This window comes from Pteropus alecto, unplaced genomic scaffold (genome assembly GCF_000325575.1).
Source record: "Pteropus alecto unplaced genomic scaffold, ASM32557v1 scaffold593, whole genome shotgun sequence".
Taxonomy (NCBI): domain Eukaryota; kingdom Metazoa; phylum Chordata; class Mammalia; order Chiroptera; family Pteropodidae; genus Pteropus; species Pteropus alecto.
Genome location: NW_006434824.1, coordinates 196,271 through 212,447, shown reverse-complemented (window position 1 = coordinate 212,447; position 16,177 = coordinate 196,271). Strand labels below are relative to the sequence as shown.

At 48.1% G+C, this 16,177-nt stretch overlaps 1 pseudogene; it reads left to right on the top strand.

The window, feature by feature from the left end:
* The first annotated feature begins 13,778 nt into the window (after positions 1–13,778).
* On the top strand, positions 13,779–15,899 carry LOC112478140 (annotated as a pseudogene).
* The last annotated feature ends 278 nt before the right edge of the window (positions 15,900–16,177 follow it).

Sequence of the window (16,177 nt, the reverse complement as noted above, 5' to 3'; positions counted from 1 at the left end):
CAGTGTATCACACCACTGCCTCCCCAGTCTGAGCAAAGAGCTGACCAAAGGGAACAGCCATCCAATCGCCACAGGCCCCAGTGCTCCTGGAGACCCCAGGAGAACCAAGGCTCAGGAAGCCTGCATTGTCCTGTGCTAGGGTTCAGCCATTAGCTGCTGGCCTGCTGGGAGGCCAGCCTCCAATGCCACGCATTGACATCCTTGGCTTTTGTAATCATGGTTGCATCTGCATTCTATTGTCCTAAATGACACAAGCTGTCCCCATTGGGCCAGTGGCCGGTTTAGCCAAGGGTGTTTAGGCCGGAGACGGGAGGTCACCAGAGAGCCCTGATAATTTCAGAGCTGCATTCCACCTGGAATTCAGGTCTCAGCCACAAAGGAGCTCCTAAACTCATCTGTTCATCTTGTGACTGGCCCTTTTGATCTGTTTCCCTCAACATCAAGGGAAGGGAACTCTGTCACACTGCAAGGGACAGGGCCCTTATGATTTTGCTCCCATGTGGACTTGAAAAGGAGAGCAAGAATCCGACAAGCAAGCAAGCAAATAAACAAACAAACAAAAGCCAACTCAGAGCCTCAGACATGAGACTGGTGTGGGTCAGAGCCTAAGAGCAGTAGGGGAAGAACGACATGTTTGTAATGGGGCTCAGCCTTTGGGAGACGGTGACACACCAGGCAGCGGGTGCTGAGCACCCCACACAGGTGACCAATGATCGAATAGAAGGCAGCTCCCCTGACACGTGGGTAAGGAAGTTAAGTCACGTAGCCCTTCTAGGTTTCATTGTGTCAAATGGACAGACTGTGGTAGGGTTGGAAGCGCCAAATGCTAGTCTGGCATTCTTGTGATGATAAATTTCTGTACATACTGGAATGTTGTTTGGATTTGATGGGATCAATTTTCCATCCCATCACAAAGCTGCCTAGTAAAGACTTGGAGTCACCTGAGTGCCATTTGAAATGCAGCAGTAGTCTTTGTGCCTCTGACTGTGTTTCCTGAGACTGTGTCTGTCACCTTCCTCCTATGTTTTGAAAATGAGAAGGACTCCAAAAGGATGTGTTTGACTCTTCTTGAGAAGTTGGCTCCTCCAGAACCGGAAGAGGGACAGGATAATCCATTCTGGAACAGAGTAGCGAGGAATAGGTAAATGAAAAAAGGCGTTGACGCTGCTGACAGAGGGACACACTGACCCCTTTCTCAATAGCTTTCACAAGGTTCAACCTTGGAGAACAATGAACAACCTTGTTTACAACAAAGGGTACTTGGGAACTATTTGTTCTGTTGGTCTCAGGCTAAAGAAGATATCCTGGGGACATAGGCAGATGCCAAATTTTTCATATTCCTGCCCTGTCCAGGTGATTCCCTCTGTCTGAAACTCTATCATCGTTGCTCCCCAGAAACAATCCGGATTTCTTGAGGCACAGTACATGATGTGAAGCATTCCCGGAGGCAAACTCTGCTCAGTTGATCATTGGGTCAATTCTTTTCAGACAAAAAATGAGATGGGGGATGGGAGAGAGAGAAAGTGCCAGAATAACAATTGGTGACTGCTATGTGTGGAAAAGACCCTCGGCCCACTGCTGAGTTCTCTAAAATTTACATATGGGGAGGCACTAGAAATGCAGGTCTCTTTGCATACCCTTTTGCATGGTCACCAGAAATTCCATACGTAAAGCGACAAGGAAAGGATGAAGTCTGAGGTAACCTTAGAGCAAATGAAAGGTTTTTTACTCACTCCCGAGGAAAACATCTGAGAGATGCCACAGCCAGACCCCCTCCTCAGTCATCTGAGCCCTGAACCGAGCTGTGGTCTCAGGTGGACTGGGTCTTCCTTGGCCCTGATACTGGGTGTGTCAGCCACCGCCTGAGCACAGGATGCTTGGTCCTGACCTGGATGCTGGGCTGAGAAGGCTGCTGATCACTCGATGGTTGTAGGGGGGCAGCTCATGAAGCTCCATCCCGGTGGTTCTGGGTTTAGGTGTCTGTGTGAGAGGGATCATATAGGGTGATTTTCTTTTCCTTATCTTGTCTCTTTTGAAATTCAGATTCTTGAATGAAACACAGATAGATTCAAAGGTGATATTGATTTCAGGGGCACGCCGCCTGGCCACCATAGTTCCATACAAAGTATTCGCTGCCAGGGGTCTAGTAATCATTTGTCACCCAGTAAATGAACCTAACATGACTGAGAGGATTCTACTCCTTTTGGACACCCGGCCTACACACCTGGGCCCAACCAAATATTGAGAGATATCTCTAAGGAACATAATTGACATCCTCACACACTCTACCAGACATTGATACTCCCCAAAGTCTCTTGAGGAACACGTGCTGCTTTGCACTCTCATGAAAGTGCATGCATAATGCGTCCACATTATTCAACACAAGTGAAACCGTACGCCGACAATCAGAAATGTTCACCCATGCACACACACAAGGGCACTCACATATTTCCATCTGCCTGGATATCATACAACCACATTTTTGTCTCTCACACACACATGCCAGATACAGATACACACATACAGACACATAGTAACACACACACACACACACACACACACACACACACACTCACATATAGAGGGACACTATAAACTCCCAGTCAGAAACCTATTTGAATTCAGTTCTTTAAAGATTGAGTGACATAGAACAGGTCCACCACACTCATAGACTCTGGTAAAATTAGACAAGCCATAGATGTGCCTCTTTGATACAGACACATCAAGGCCCTTGATGTCAAGGAGACATCCCAGCCGGGCTCTGAAGGCCTCCACAGGCCTTTGTCTTCTGCACACTTCATGTCGGGGCCTAGCTCAGTCTCCTTAGCCTTCTGACTTCCTGGCCACAAGAGGAAAGAGACTGCCTGGCAGCATGGCTGGCAGAGGGGATATGGAGTCTTGCCTTATGAGGTGCTGGCCAGGCCTAATGAAATATTACTCAACCCTCTGTCCCCTGGACCCAGTCCCTGGCTGCCCAAGCCTGGCTGGGTAGTGGCTTTACACGGCCAAAGACCCAGGAGCAGGGTGCTTGCTGGTGGACCAAAGGCCTGCTGTTGCCAAACAGACTGCCCAGGGTGAGGGTTGAGAAGGGGAGAATGGGTTGTCTGTGTTGGAATAGGTAGGTGAGGATCACTGGTGTGTAGAGGGGGTCAGGAAGGTGGTAAAATGGGAGGTGGGAGGGCAGTAGATATGGCAGCAAGGGAGTACGGAAATGTGGAGTACTAAAATAATGGGCTGCCTAAAGGTGGAAGAATAAGAAAGGACTGTAGGAGCAGACTTGGAAGCTGAGATTAGAAGGCAAATGGAATGAGGCATCTGGAAAAAGTGTGGGGTTGATGTGTCATGGGAAGACATGGCAGAGGAAAGGAGGAGAGAGCCCCAGGCCTGACCCTAATCAATTCGATTGGCAGTTGCTGTGATTAATTGAAGCTAGTCCTGCCTCCAAGGAGCACAGATTAGGCAACTCTCTTCTGCCAATCATGGGGCCCAGAGAAGCTGCACCTTTATCAAGTGTCCCCTTTCTGCCAAGAGCTCCCCTCTGTTGTTTCCAAGTGCCCTAGGCCTGGCATTGACTAGTTTACAGAAGAGTTTAGGGAAGATAGAGCCAGACTCAGAGAAGAAGCTCCAGGGGGTAGCAGGAAGGAGGAAAAACTGGCTTATGTTCATTCCGAATCCATCAGAGGGCTGGGCAAGAGCATGAATATTGGTGACCCAGAAGCTCAGTGCAAGGTTGATACTGGAAGCACCCCTGTCTGCTGCCCTTCAGTTCTTTAGGGGTTTATGCTGGTGCCATTTCTCAAGGGAGGGGAAGAGCCGTGACTCCCAGAGCTCCCAATTCCAGGTTATTTCCAATCTGGCACCCACGGCATTCAAAATAACGAGGCCAGTTCTTATCCTTGGCCTTCTATGAATCTTGGTTATTTCATACCTACCTCCCTGATGGTGAGTGGCTGGTGATAACAGGTTTGTCCAGACCCTGGACAGTGGCCTCATTTGACTGCCAGTGTTGCATTTATGTGACCTGAACTGAAAACAGCAGGTCAGGACTGCTGCGTGCAACATAAGTCTCTATCAATAGCAGAACAATCCTGGAACAACCACCAGTATATCACACCACCTCCTGCCAAGCCTCAGCAAAGGGTGAACCAGAGGAACTGGCCATCCATTCTCCACAGGCCTCAGTATTCCTGGAGACACCAAAAGAACCAAAGCTCTGGGCACCTACACTATCCAGTGCCAGGGTTCAGCCATTAGCAGCCGGCCTGCTGGGAGGCCAGTCTCCACTGCCACACATTGACCTCCTTGGCTCGTGTAAGTTGGCTGCATCTGCATTCTATTTGCCAAGATGCCATAAGCTGTCCCTTTTGGGCCAGTGGCTTGTCCAGCCACCGGTGTTTAATTCGCAGATGAGCAGTCATCAGATAGTCTTGGAAATTTTGGAGCTGCATTCTGCCTGGAATTCAGGCCTCTGCCATTGAAGAGCTCCTCAATTCAATCATTCATTTTGAGATAGGCCCTTTCAAGCAATTCCCCTCACCATCAAGGGAAGGGAACTCTGTCACGCCGCAAGCAACAGGGCTCTTATAATTTCTCTCGCATGGGAACTTGAAAAGACACTGATAAGAAAACAAACCAAACCCAATTCAGAGTCTCCGATCTGAGAGTGGTATGGATGAGAGACTAAGGTCAGTACAGGGAGAACAACATGTGTGTAAAGGAGCTTGGTATTTGGGGGAAAATGACACACCAGGCAGCAGGCGCCAAGCAGCCCATGCAGGTGACGGACGTTGGAGCAGAAGCAACACCCCTAACGTATTGGTAAGGGTGTCAAGCCACGTAGCCCAGCTAGGTTTTATTGAGTCCAATAAACAGAGCGGGACACATTTTGAGGTGCCAAACCCTAGTCTGGCATTCTCCTGATAACAGTTTTCTGGACAGAATGGGACATTGTTTGGATTAGCTGAGATCGTTTTCCATCCAATCAGAGAGCCACCTAGCAGAGACTATTGGAGTCACCTGAGTGCTGTTTAAAATGAAGTGGCAGTCCTGGTGCTTCAGTATTTCCCGAGACTATGTCATCAAGTTCCTTCTGAGTGTTGAAAATGAGAAAGACTCCAAAAGGATGTGTTTGGTTCTTACTGAGAAGTTGGCTCCTCCAGATCTGGAAAAGGGACAGAGTAATCCATTCTGGAATATGGAATTAAGAATAGGGAATTGAAAAGATAGCTGGGACGCTGCTGACGGACACTCGGAACCCTTTCTCAGTATGTTGAGAAAGGTCAACCTTGGAGAACAATGACCAACTTTGTATAAAACAAAAGCTTCTTGGGAGGCACTTGTTCTGTTGGCTTCAGGCTAAAGAAGGTCTCCAGGGGAACTGGGCAGATGCCAACTTTCTCATATTCCAGAACTGTCAAGGTGATTCCCTCTGTATGAAATTCTATGGAGGTTGTTCCTCAGAAATAAGCCAGATACCTTAAGGGACAGTACTGCATGTGAGGCCTTCTTAGAGACAAAGGCTACTCAATGGGTCATTGAGTCAATTCTTTTCAGACATCAAATATTAGTGAAGGTGGGAGACGGAGAACGGTGCCAGGGAATCAATGGGTGGCTGCTGCGTGTGGTTAGGACCCTGGGCCCAGGGCTGAGTTCTCAGGAATTCACACATGAAATGTGGGTTACTGCGCACACTTTTTACAAGGTCACTAGAAAATCCATAGGTGAAGTAAAAAGGGGTGGGTGAAGTCCAAGGTAACCTTGGAGGTAATGAGAGTTTTCCTACTCATTACCGAGGAAAACATCTGAGAGATGCCACGGCCAGTATCCTTCCTGGCATCTGGGCACTGGACCGAGCTGTGGCCTCAGGAGGACTGGGCATCCTTTGGTTCCCAATGGTGAGTGTGTCACCCACCACCTGAGGACAGGAGATTCTGTTCCAGTCCTGGATGCTGGCTTGAGCAGGCTGTGGGCAACCCAATGGTTGTGGGGAGACAGCACATGAACCTCCATCTAATGAATCTGGGCTTGGGTGCATGGGGGTTTGGGAACTTATTGGGTGCAATTCTTTTCTTACTCACACAGAGTAGATACGCAATGCACCTACATCATTAAACAAACATGAATTTCATAGAACTTTCATAGAAATGTTCAGGCAGGTACACACATGAGGATACTCACAGATTTCTACCACCTGGATATCACACAACCACATCTGCTTTTCACACACATTTAGACACAAACATACACATGCACACACACACACACACACACACACACACACACACACACACATACACACATACACACAGGGACACTGGAAAATCCCAGCCAGAGACCTTTTAGAGCTCGGTTCTTTAGAGAATGAGGGACAATAACAGGTCCACCACACTCAGCTGGCTCGGAAAGTGAGGGAACTCATCGTTGTGCCTCTTTGATACAAACTCATGAAGACCCCTGAAGTCATGGAGGACTTCTAGCCAGGCCCTTAAGGCCTCCAGATGCCTTTCCCTTTTGACCCTTCACAAGTGGGCCTAGCTCAGTCTCTTCAGCCCTGTAACTTCCCGGCCTCAGGAGGAAAGGGAGTATACCTAGAAGTATGGTAGGCACAGCGGATGTGGCGTATTGCTTTTTGAGGTGCTAGCCAAGTCTAATAAGATATGACCCAAAACTCTGGCCCTAGGACCCAGTCCCTGTGTGCCGCAGAATTGGCAGCATGGAAGTACGGAAAGATAGAGTAGGAAAGGAATGGGTTGTCTGAAGGCCTAAAAAGGTAGATAGGCCCTGGGAGTGGACCTAGTAGCTGAGATTAGAAGAAAAATGAAATGAAACTTCTTGAAAAAGAGTGGGGCCGCTGTGTCATGGGAAGACACAATGTAAGAAAGAAGGAGGGAAGAGCCCCAGGCCTGACCCTAATTAATTTGTTGGACTATAGCTGTGATTAATTGACAGCTAGTCCTGCACTTATCTTTGCCAATCACAGCGCCTGGAGAAGCTGAAGCCCTATCCAGTGGCCCCTTCCCGCCCAGAGCTCCCCTTGGGATTTACAAGCGCCCAAGGTCTGGCGGTGACTAGTTTACAGAAGAGTCTTATGAGGACAGAGCCAGACTCAGAGAAGAAGCTCCAGGGGATAGTGAGAGGGAGGAAAAAGTGGTTCATGTTCATTCCCAAATCAGTCAAGAAGTCTGGGGCAAGAGCATGAATATCGGTGACCCGGAAGTGCAGAGTAGGGATGAGACTGGAGACACCTTTGCCCTCTGTCCTGGAGACCTTTAGGAGTTTACACAGGTGCCATTCCCAGGGTGGGAGCAGGGCGGTTGGGGGCAGGGCCATAACTCCCAAACCTCCCAATTCCAGGCCCTTTCCAGGCCTGGAGCCCTTGGCATTCAAAAACAAAGCCAGCTCTTGTCCTGGGCCTTCTAGGAAACTTTGTTACTTCACTCCTATTATTGCCCTGCTGGCGGGTGGCTCGTAATAAGAGGCTTGACTGGGCCCTCGGCAGCAGTTTCATTTCACTGCTCTTGCAGAAACAAGACTGGCAAGAATTCAAGCACTACTTGGGGAGATGGAGAACTCAGGTTTATTACTCTGCCGTTCCCAGAAGAGCTAGCACTCTGAAGATCTGGGGCCTGAGTTCATGGGTAACCTTACTTTTATAGGGCTTAACAAGCAAAGGCAATACATCTGTTATCTAGAAAGAACAAGAAAATGAGAGGGTGAGTCTTCCAATGATCTCGAGGTCACCCATCCTTTCGCCCTATGCTGCAAGCATGTTTACAGATTACAATGTTAGCCATTTAAGTAGAAAATTCCTCTTCAATAACAAGCTTGACCAGGCCCTGGGCAGCAGCCTCATTTCATGGCCAATGTGGCATTTGTGTGTCTTGAACTGAAAACGCACGTCAGGACTGCCGTGTACAGCATGGGTCTCTACCAATACCAGAACTCTCCCAGAGCCACCACCAGTGTATCGCATTACTTCCTGCCTAGCCTCTGCAAAGCATGGACCAGAGGAACTGGCCGTCCACTCTCCACAGACCCCAGTGCTCCTGGAGACCCCAGGAAAAACAAGGCTCAAGATGCCTACACTGCACTGTGCCAGAGATCACCCATTAGCTACCAGCCTGCTGGGAGGCCAGCTCCCACTGTTACACATTGACCTCCTTGGCCTCCATAAGCATAGTCACATCTGCATTCTATTTACCCAGATGCCATAAGCTATCCCCTTTGGGCCAGTGGCTGGTCCAGCCATAGGTGTTTAATCCAGAGATGAGCGGTCGCCAGACTACTCTGGGAATTTTGAAACTAGGCTCCTCCTGGAATTCAGGCCTCTGCCGCTGAAGAGCTCTTCAACTCACCCATTCATTTCGAGACTGCCCCTTTCAAGCAATGTGCTTCCCCATCAAGGGAAGAAAACTCTGTCACACCATAAGGGACAAGGCCCTTATGATTTCTCTCCAGTGTGGACTTAAAAAGGAGAGCAAGACACAGTCAAGCAAACAAACGAAATCCTTCAGAGCATTAGGTAAGAGACCAGGGTGGATCAGAGACTAAGGGCATTATGGGGAGAAAACATGCATATAAAGAGGTTCAGCATTTGGGGGAAAGTGACACACCAGGCAGCGGGTATCAATCAGCCCACACAAGTGATGGATGTTAAAGTAGAAGGCAGCTCCCCTGACATGCTGGTAAGGGTGTTAAGTCCCGCAGCCTCACTAGGTTTCATTGAGTTTAATGGACAGACCGCAATAGGTTTTGAGGCACCAGAAATTAGACTGGCATTCTCCTGATGACAGATTTCTGGACACACTGGAATGCTGTTTGGATTAGCTGGTATCATTTTCCATCCTGTCACAGAACCACCTGAACCACCTAGCAGAAACTATTAGAGTCTCATGAGTGCTGTTTGAAATGGAGCGGCAGTACTGGTGCCTCAGTGTTTCCTGGGACCATGTCCATCAGGTTGCTCCTGTGTTTTGAAAATGAGAAGAACTCCAAAAGGATGCGCTCAACTCTTCCTGAGAAGTCGTCTCCTCGAGAGCCAGAAGAGGGACAGCGTAATCCATTCTGGAATAGGAGAGCAAGAAATACGGTAAAGAAAAATGGCTGGGATGCTGCTGACAGAGGGATACTTGGGACCCTTTCTCAGTATGTTTAGAAAAGTTCAGCATTGGAGAATAATGAACAACCTTGTCGAGAACGAAGGAGACTTGGGAACCATTTGTTCTGTTGGCCTCGGGCTAAAGAAGGTCTCCAGGGGACCTGGGCTGATGCCAACTTTCTCATATTCCAACCATGTCAAGGTCATTTCCTATGCCTGAAACTGTATGGGAATTGCCCTGGATTCCTTAAGGGACTGTACAGGATGTGAAGCCTTCCCTGAGGCAAGTACTGCAAAATGGATCATTGAATCAATTCTTTTCAGACATCAAATGAGAATGGGGGTGGGGGAAGGAGAAAGATGCAAGGGTATCAACGGGTGGCTGCTGTGTGTTACGGAACCTTGGCCCACTGCTGATTTCTCTCATGATATGGTGGCCGCTGGAAATGTGAGTCACTTTTCACATCCTTTTACAAGGTCACTAGAAATTCCATAGTTGAAGTAGAAAAGGAAGAGTAAAGGCCGAAGTAAACTTGGAGATAATGAAATGTTCCCTACTCGCTACCGAAGAAAACATCTGAGAGACACCACAGCCAGTCCCTTCTTCAGCCATTTGGGCACTGGACCAAACTGTGGCCTCAGGAAGATTGGGCCTCCCTTAGTTCCCGATGGTGAGCACGTCAGCCACCACCTGAGGACAGGGGTTTCTGATCATGATCAGGATGCTGGCCTGAGCAGGCTGCGGGCAACTCGATGGTTGTGGGGAGATGGCTCAGGAAGCTCAATCTATTGAATCTGTGCTCGGGTGTGTGGGGGTTTGGGATCTTATTGGGTGCATTTCTTATCTTTCCTCACACAAAGTGGATACACAATGCTCCCACAGCATTAAACAAACGTGAATTTCATAGAATTCTAATATAAATGTTCAGGCAGGTGCACACACAAGGGCACTCACATATTTCCATCTGCCTGGATATCACACAACCACATCTCTATCTCAAACACGTTTAGACACAAACACATCCACACACGCAAACATACAGACATGCAAACACACAGGGACACTGTAAATTCCCAGGCAGAAACCTATTTGTGCACAATTCTTTAGAGAGTGAGGGACATAGAACAGTTCCACCACACCCACAGCTGGCTGGGAAATTGAGGCAAGCTCTTTCATAAAGATACATGAAGACCCCCTAAGTCAAATAGGCCTCCCAGCCAGGCTCTTAAGGCCTCCAGAGGCCTTTCCCTTTGGTGCCCTTCACAACTGGGCCTAGCTTGGTCTCATCCCTGTTACTTCCTGGCCTTGGGAGGAAAGGGAGAGTGCCTGGCAGCATGGCATGCACATGGGATGTGGAGTATTGCCTTCTGAGGTGTTGGCCAGTCCTAAAAGATATGACCTAAACTTCTGCTCCTAAGACACAGTCCCAGGCTGCCTCAGCCTGGCTGGGCCATGAGCTTCACAGCAACCAATGTCCTAGGAGCAGAGTGCTTGCTGGTGTTCCAAAGCCCTGCTGTGGACAAACAAATTGATTAGGATGAGGGCGCAGAAGGAGAGAATGTGCTCCCTGCGTTGGAATAGGTAGTTGAGCATCATGGGAGTGTAGATGAGGTAAGGAAAATGGTCAAAATGGTCAAGTGGATGGTAGTAGAATTGGCAGCAAGGGAGTACGGAAACATGGATTAGGAAGGGAATGTGATTCTTGGAGGCTGAAGAAGGTAGGAGGGCCCTGGTGAAGAGGAAATTTGGGGAATATTATTAAAAACTAATCTGCTTTCTGTTCCACTTCTGTAAATATGCTTGCTTTCTGCAAAAGTTCTTGCTGCATGCAAGAGGTCACTTGTACTCTGCTCAATATGCAAATATACCTGTTTATATTTTTGCTCCACAAATGTAACTGTTTGTATCCCTAGCAGCACCCACATCTTGTAGCACTTTGTACCCTGGCAGCTCCCACTTTCTGTAACAATTTGTAACACATTGTACTGGCCAGTAACCCATGACAGCTCTCATCCTTCTGCCAGTGTTACTACTTTCAAGCATAGCAACTCCCTCCACTTGTAACGGTCTAAGATTGAATCAGCCAATCAGCTTGTGTAAAAACCCTGTATATAAGGCATGTTGCCACTGAGCACACTGTCCATATCTTCAGAGGGCTAGCTCCTCTGGGACCATGTGTAATAAACCTGAGTCCTCCTTCTCTCCAAGTTACTGTTTGGTTTTAAGCTGGACTGGGTTTGGGATTTTTTCACAACAGTTTTGGAGGCCTCAGAGAGATTTCAACAACGCTGGCCCTTTCAGCCGCCAGATCTGTGGCTCACCCAGACCGAGGTGGAGGGGTTCCGTGTCGACGAGGAGACATGTCACCTGAATACTTTTGATTGTCTTTCAGATCCGCGCCTCGACTCCCCAGGATGGCTGAGCTGCCCAACTGGACTCATAGGAGGGAAGAAACAATTCACCAAAAATGGCTGCAGGAGAGATACCAAGGTAAGATCAAAGGAGGTAAAAGAGTAGGAGAGTAAGTGCACAAAGTAAGATCAAAAGAGTAAGCTAGCTGAGTAAGGTATTGGGACAGCCCCCATTCAGGTTTCCTCTGTCGGAGGGAAGAGGAACTGGACGCAGCTTCCCGGTCTTCAGTAAGAAGACATTGGTCAGGGAACCTGTCGTATGATTTCCAGGTTCATCAGGAGTCTCCAAAGTGGGGGGAGGCGATAGAAACCCAGGAGTCTCCCCAGTGGGGGAGGCATCAGGTTGAGGCAGGCACCCACTAGCCGAGGGTAGAACTTGTTGTGTGTACTGGTGGAGAGGGGCAATGTTTTAACCAGATATGTGGATGTGAGAGTGAATGACCAGTTTGATAGGTCAGGTACGAGTTTGTAGCTCCATGACTGGGCACCCTTAAGGTCCCCTAAAGGCCACGGAGATTGTGCGGGCTCATTCTTCGGGTCCGTGTTGAACAGCATATGGTCCAGAGCAGCACTGACTAGTATCTGATTGCAAGTCGCAAAGCTGAGTCTGCTACGGCTAAGCATCACCTAAGCTCCCCATGAGGGGACACGGCCAGATGAGTATCTGAATGGTCTCCTCTCTGGATTGTTTGTCTTGTTTGTCTTTGTGTCACCGTTGCAGGGTAGAAAGAGTTTGGTCAACACTAAGTAAAAGGGTGAATTCCATCACCCTCCAGAGGACAACCAGCCACCCTCCACAAGTTAAGGGGAAGAAGCTGCTTGCTCTCTAGTGCACATTGTTAAGGAATAGTGGGAGGTGTGTAAAAGAGAGTGAGTGCTGAATGACTGAGACGTAGTCTTGCTACAAAGGGAAAGTTGAACCCCAATCTGCGGTTCTGTGGTGACCCTCATATGGCTTACAGTGGCCCCACTGGATCTCTGTGAGGAGTCTATTCCAGTGGTCCAGGTCAGGGGTTTATATAGACCCACCAATGCCAAGAGGTGCCTGAAATTCTCACGAGGCGGCCAGAGACGGGTAAAGCGAGTGGTGTTTCCTCCAATTTCCCTGACCCTATTCCCTTTTCTGTTGTGTGACATGATTGTTGTCTGTTATGGGAAGCGCAGGAAGTACCTCAGATCTATATGAAGGAATAAGGCATGTCGAAGAAGGTTTGAGTAAATAGAAAGGAAAGTATTATTAGTAGGTATAAGGTCTGGAGACATATTTGGAAGGAAATTGAAGGAAAGGTGTTTGCCTCAGAGTTGGTTGTTTCTGAATCAGTGAAAAGAGGCAAACTGAGGGATAAAGAAAGTAGGAGAAGGTTTGTGTATGCGAAGAGAAATCCCAAGAGGAAATTAAACTGAAGGAATAAAGAAAGTGTAAAATCCTGAGAGGAAAGTGCAAAAGAAGGTTTGGGAAGGGATCTTGAGTAGAAATTTTATGTAACTAAGCAAAACAAGGTTGGAAATGAGAATGTCAAAAGTAAGCTAATGTAAAATTAGAATGGTGTTTAATGTTTCTGAGACTATTGGTCTGCTACTAAAATTATGAAGAGGTTTTCTGAGGAAAAAAAAAAGAATTCTGTCAAAATAATTTCAGTGTTTTATGCTTTCTTAACCAGGTTTCTGGAACTTTAGAGAATATATTAACATTGACCTCTGCACCCAATTTTCAAAGGAAACTCCCTGCTAATATGGAGGGAGGTACCACTAAAGCAACTGTCTTAGATTGTATGTTGGAAAATTTTAAGAAAAGTTTCTCAGAGAATTATTGGATCAGGCTGAACCCAGAAAAGCTTCATACTCATTTTGAGCTTGAATGGCCCACATTTGGGGTAGAGTGGTCCTCAGAAGAGATCTTAGATCTCCCCACAGTAAGGGCAGTATATCGGGTACTGACAGGGACCCCTGGATATCCAGACCAGTGGCCGTACATAGACACATGGCTTCAGATCGTTACTATGGTGCTCCTTTGGGTCTGGTTTAGTGTGAATAGGCAGGGACAGAATGAGGTACTTGTGGCCCAACCAACTCAAGAAAAGAACAAGGAGGTGCCAGAGAAAATAATCCCCCAAGGGGACCCCAAGGAAGAACCTATTTTCTTCCTATTACCGTACCTCTCAGCGGGTCCGTCAGTCCCTTTGCAACTACTTTACACACAGTCTTCAGATAGGCTTCTACCATCAGTGCCTGCACTGCCCCTTACTGCACCTAAGCCCTGTCCTGTGCCATGTCCTCCGCTAGGTTTAAGTTCAACTCCTCAGATCACTCCGCTTGGTATGTGGGGCCAGTCTCACGAGGAGGTGCAAACTCCATTCCAAGGTCGACTCCACGGCATATTCCTAGTCTGCAACTCCTCCACCTGTCCTGGGGACTATGTACTGTCCGTGTTCGAGAATGCAAGAGTCTCCCACTACATTATCAACTCACTTCCCAACCGCCGTTTTAAGATCAGGGACCTAGAATTTGACTGTTTGCTGGCCCTGCTGGAGTTTTACAAAACTCACTACCTAAACACCACCACCTTGATGGAGCCCATGCCCAGATATATAAGCATATTAGAACATGTAAGGACTCTCTATGACTTTCCTGGGATTGATGCTGAGGACCTACCCTTTGAGAAGGGTGAGATCCTGGTAATAATAGAGAAGACTGACAAATAGTGGTAGAGTACCTGGAACAAGAATGGCCAGATTGGGTTGATTCCTGTACCCTTTGTTCAAAAGCTAGTGAGACCCCACCCCACCCCCACTTCACCACAACCAATGTGCCTTTTGCAAAGAAATCAGCCATTGGGAGAACAAGCGCCCCACCGTGGGAGAATGCATGAATGACTAGAGAAGTTCAATCAGCCTCATAAAGGAAAATACCAGCCTGAGACAGCCATCCAAGAGCTTATTGGTCTCGCCAAAGTACAGACAGACTAGGGGTGACCGGGCTCCCTCATCCTAGGCCCCCAGGAGCCTACGATCTCCATAGAAGTAGGGGGCCAATCAATGACTTTTAAGGTGAACACTGAGACACAAATCACCTTTACCTTTGAGGAGCCCACCCATCTCACACTGAGGTGCCAGTCTGCTTTAATAATGGCTGTGACTGCCATTATTAGAGTAGACGAATGGCATCTTTATCCTTCAGGGAAAAACAAACAAATCTAACCAGTTTGCTAGAACTACTGTCTGAGCAGAAAAGGCGGGTCCAGGTCTAGCCAATAATCATGCACCCATTGTGGTAAATTTGAAACCAGAGGCCCTCCCTGTCACACAAAGACAGTATCCAGTGTCATGGGAGGCACATCTGGGAATTCGGGACCACATCCAAAGTTTGTGCAATGCTGGAATTCTAGTTGGGTGTCAGTTACCTTAGAGTGCTCCACTCTTGCCGGATTGGAGGACTAGAGAGAACTACTGCCGCCCAATCCAGGACCTTCATGCCATCAACAATGCAGTGATCACCATCTATCTGGTGGTTCCGAACCTGTGTACCCTCCTGAGTCTTCTACCTGCTCAGGCCAGCTGGTTCATGTGCCTCAACCTTGAAGATGCCTTCTTAGGTCTCCAGTTTGTCACTGGCTAGCCAGGCTTTGTTTGCCTTTGTGTAGGAGGACCCAAACACTGGGAGAAAAAGTGCAGCTGACATGGACTCGACTGCCACAGAGCTTTAAGAACTCACCTACCCTGTTTAGCTAAGTGCTGGCCGTAGATCTGACTGCCTTCCCCGGAGAGACTTGCACTCTACTGCAGTTCATAGATGACCTGCTGCTGTCTAGCTCCACCGAAAGGGACTGCTGGAAAGGCACTAAAGCCTTACTGGCCCTACTCTCTACCACAGGGTACAAGGTGTCATGGAAAAAGTCTCGGATATGCAAACAAAAGGTCAGGCACCTTGGATTCATCATTTGAAAGGACTCCAGGCACTTAGACACAAAAGAGAATTGCTCATCTGCTCAATACCTCAGCCAAACACCAAGAAAGGGGTTCATAAGTTCTTAGGGGCAGCTGGATTCTGTAGAATCTGGAAACCAGGTTTCTCTGAGAATGCCAAGCCACTATATGGGGCTACAGCTAGGTCTGGAAAAGACTCCCTGGAAATAGGGCTCTGAACAAGACAAAGTATTCAAAGAAATAAAGAGACTCTGAACCAGTACTCCAGCGTTAAGAATACCGGACGTGAAACAGGACTTTAATCTTTTCAGGGGGTTCTCACACAAGCAGTCAGGCCATGGCAACGCCCAATTGCAGATTTGTCCAAATGGCTAGATCCAGAAGCTCGGGGATGGCTGCTGTGTCTTAAGGTCTTAGCTGCCACAGTAGTCCTGGTTGGGGAAGTGGACAAGCTTGCGCTGGTGTGACGCCAAAATGACTCGTTATTGGGGGCTGCTTTATGAGGGTCCGTGAATCTGCCTCAAAACTGTAAGTAAATCAAACCCCACTACGGAACGGCCTCTCAACCACAACCGTGAGGAGGTCACAAAAAATATTTACTCCAGCAGGCCAGATCAGACAGATGTTCCCTTTAAGAGCCAGAACTAATATTGTTCACATATGGCTAAATAACAAAGACTGCCGATGAGGTGATCAGAGCTGGGGCTCTGCCACAGGGCTGGTCATCGCAGCGGGGTGAACTGTG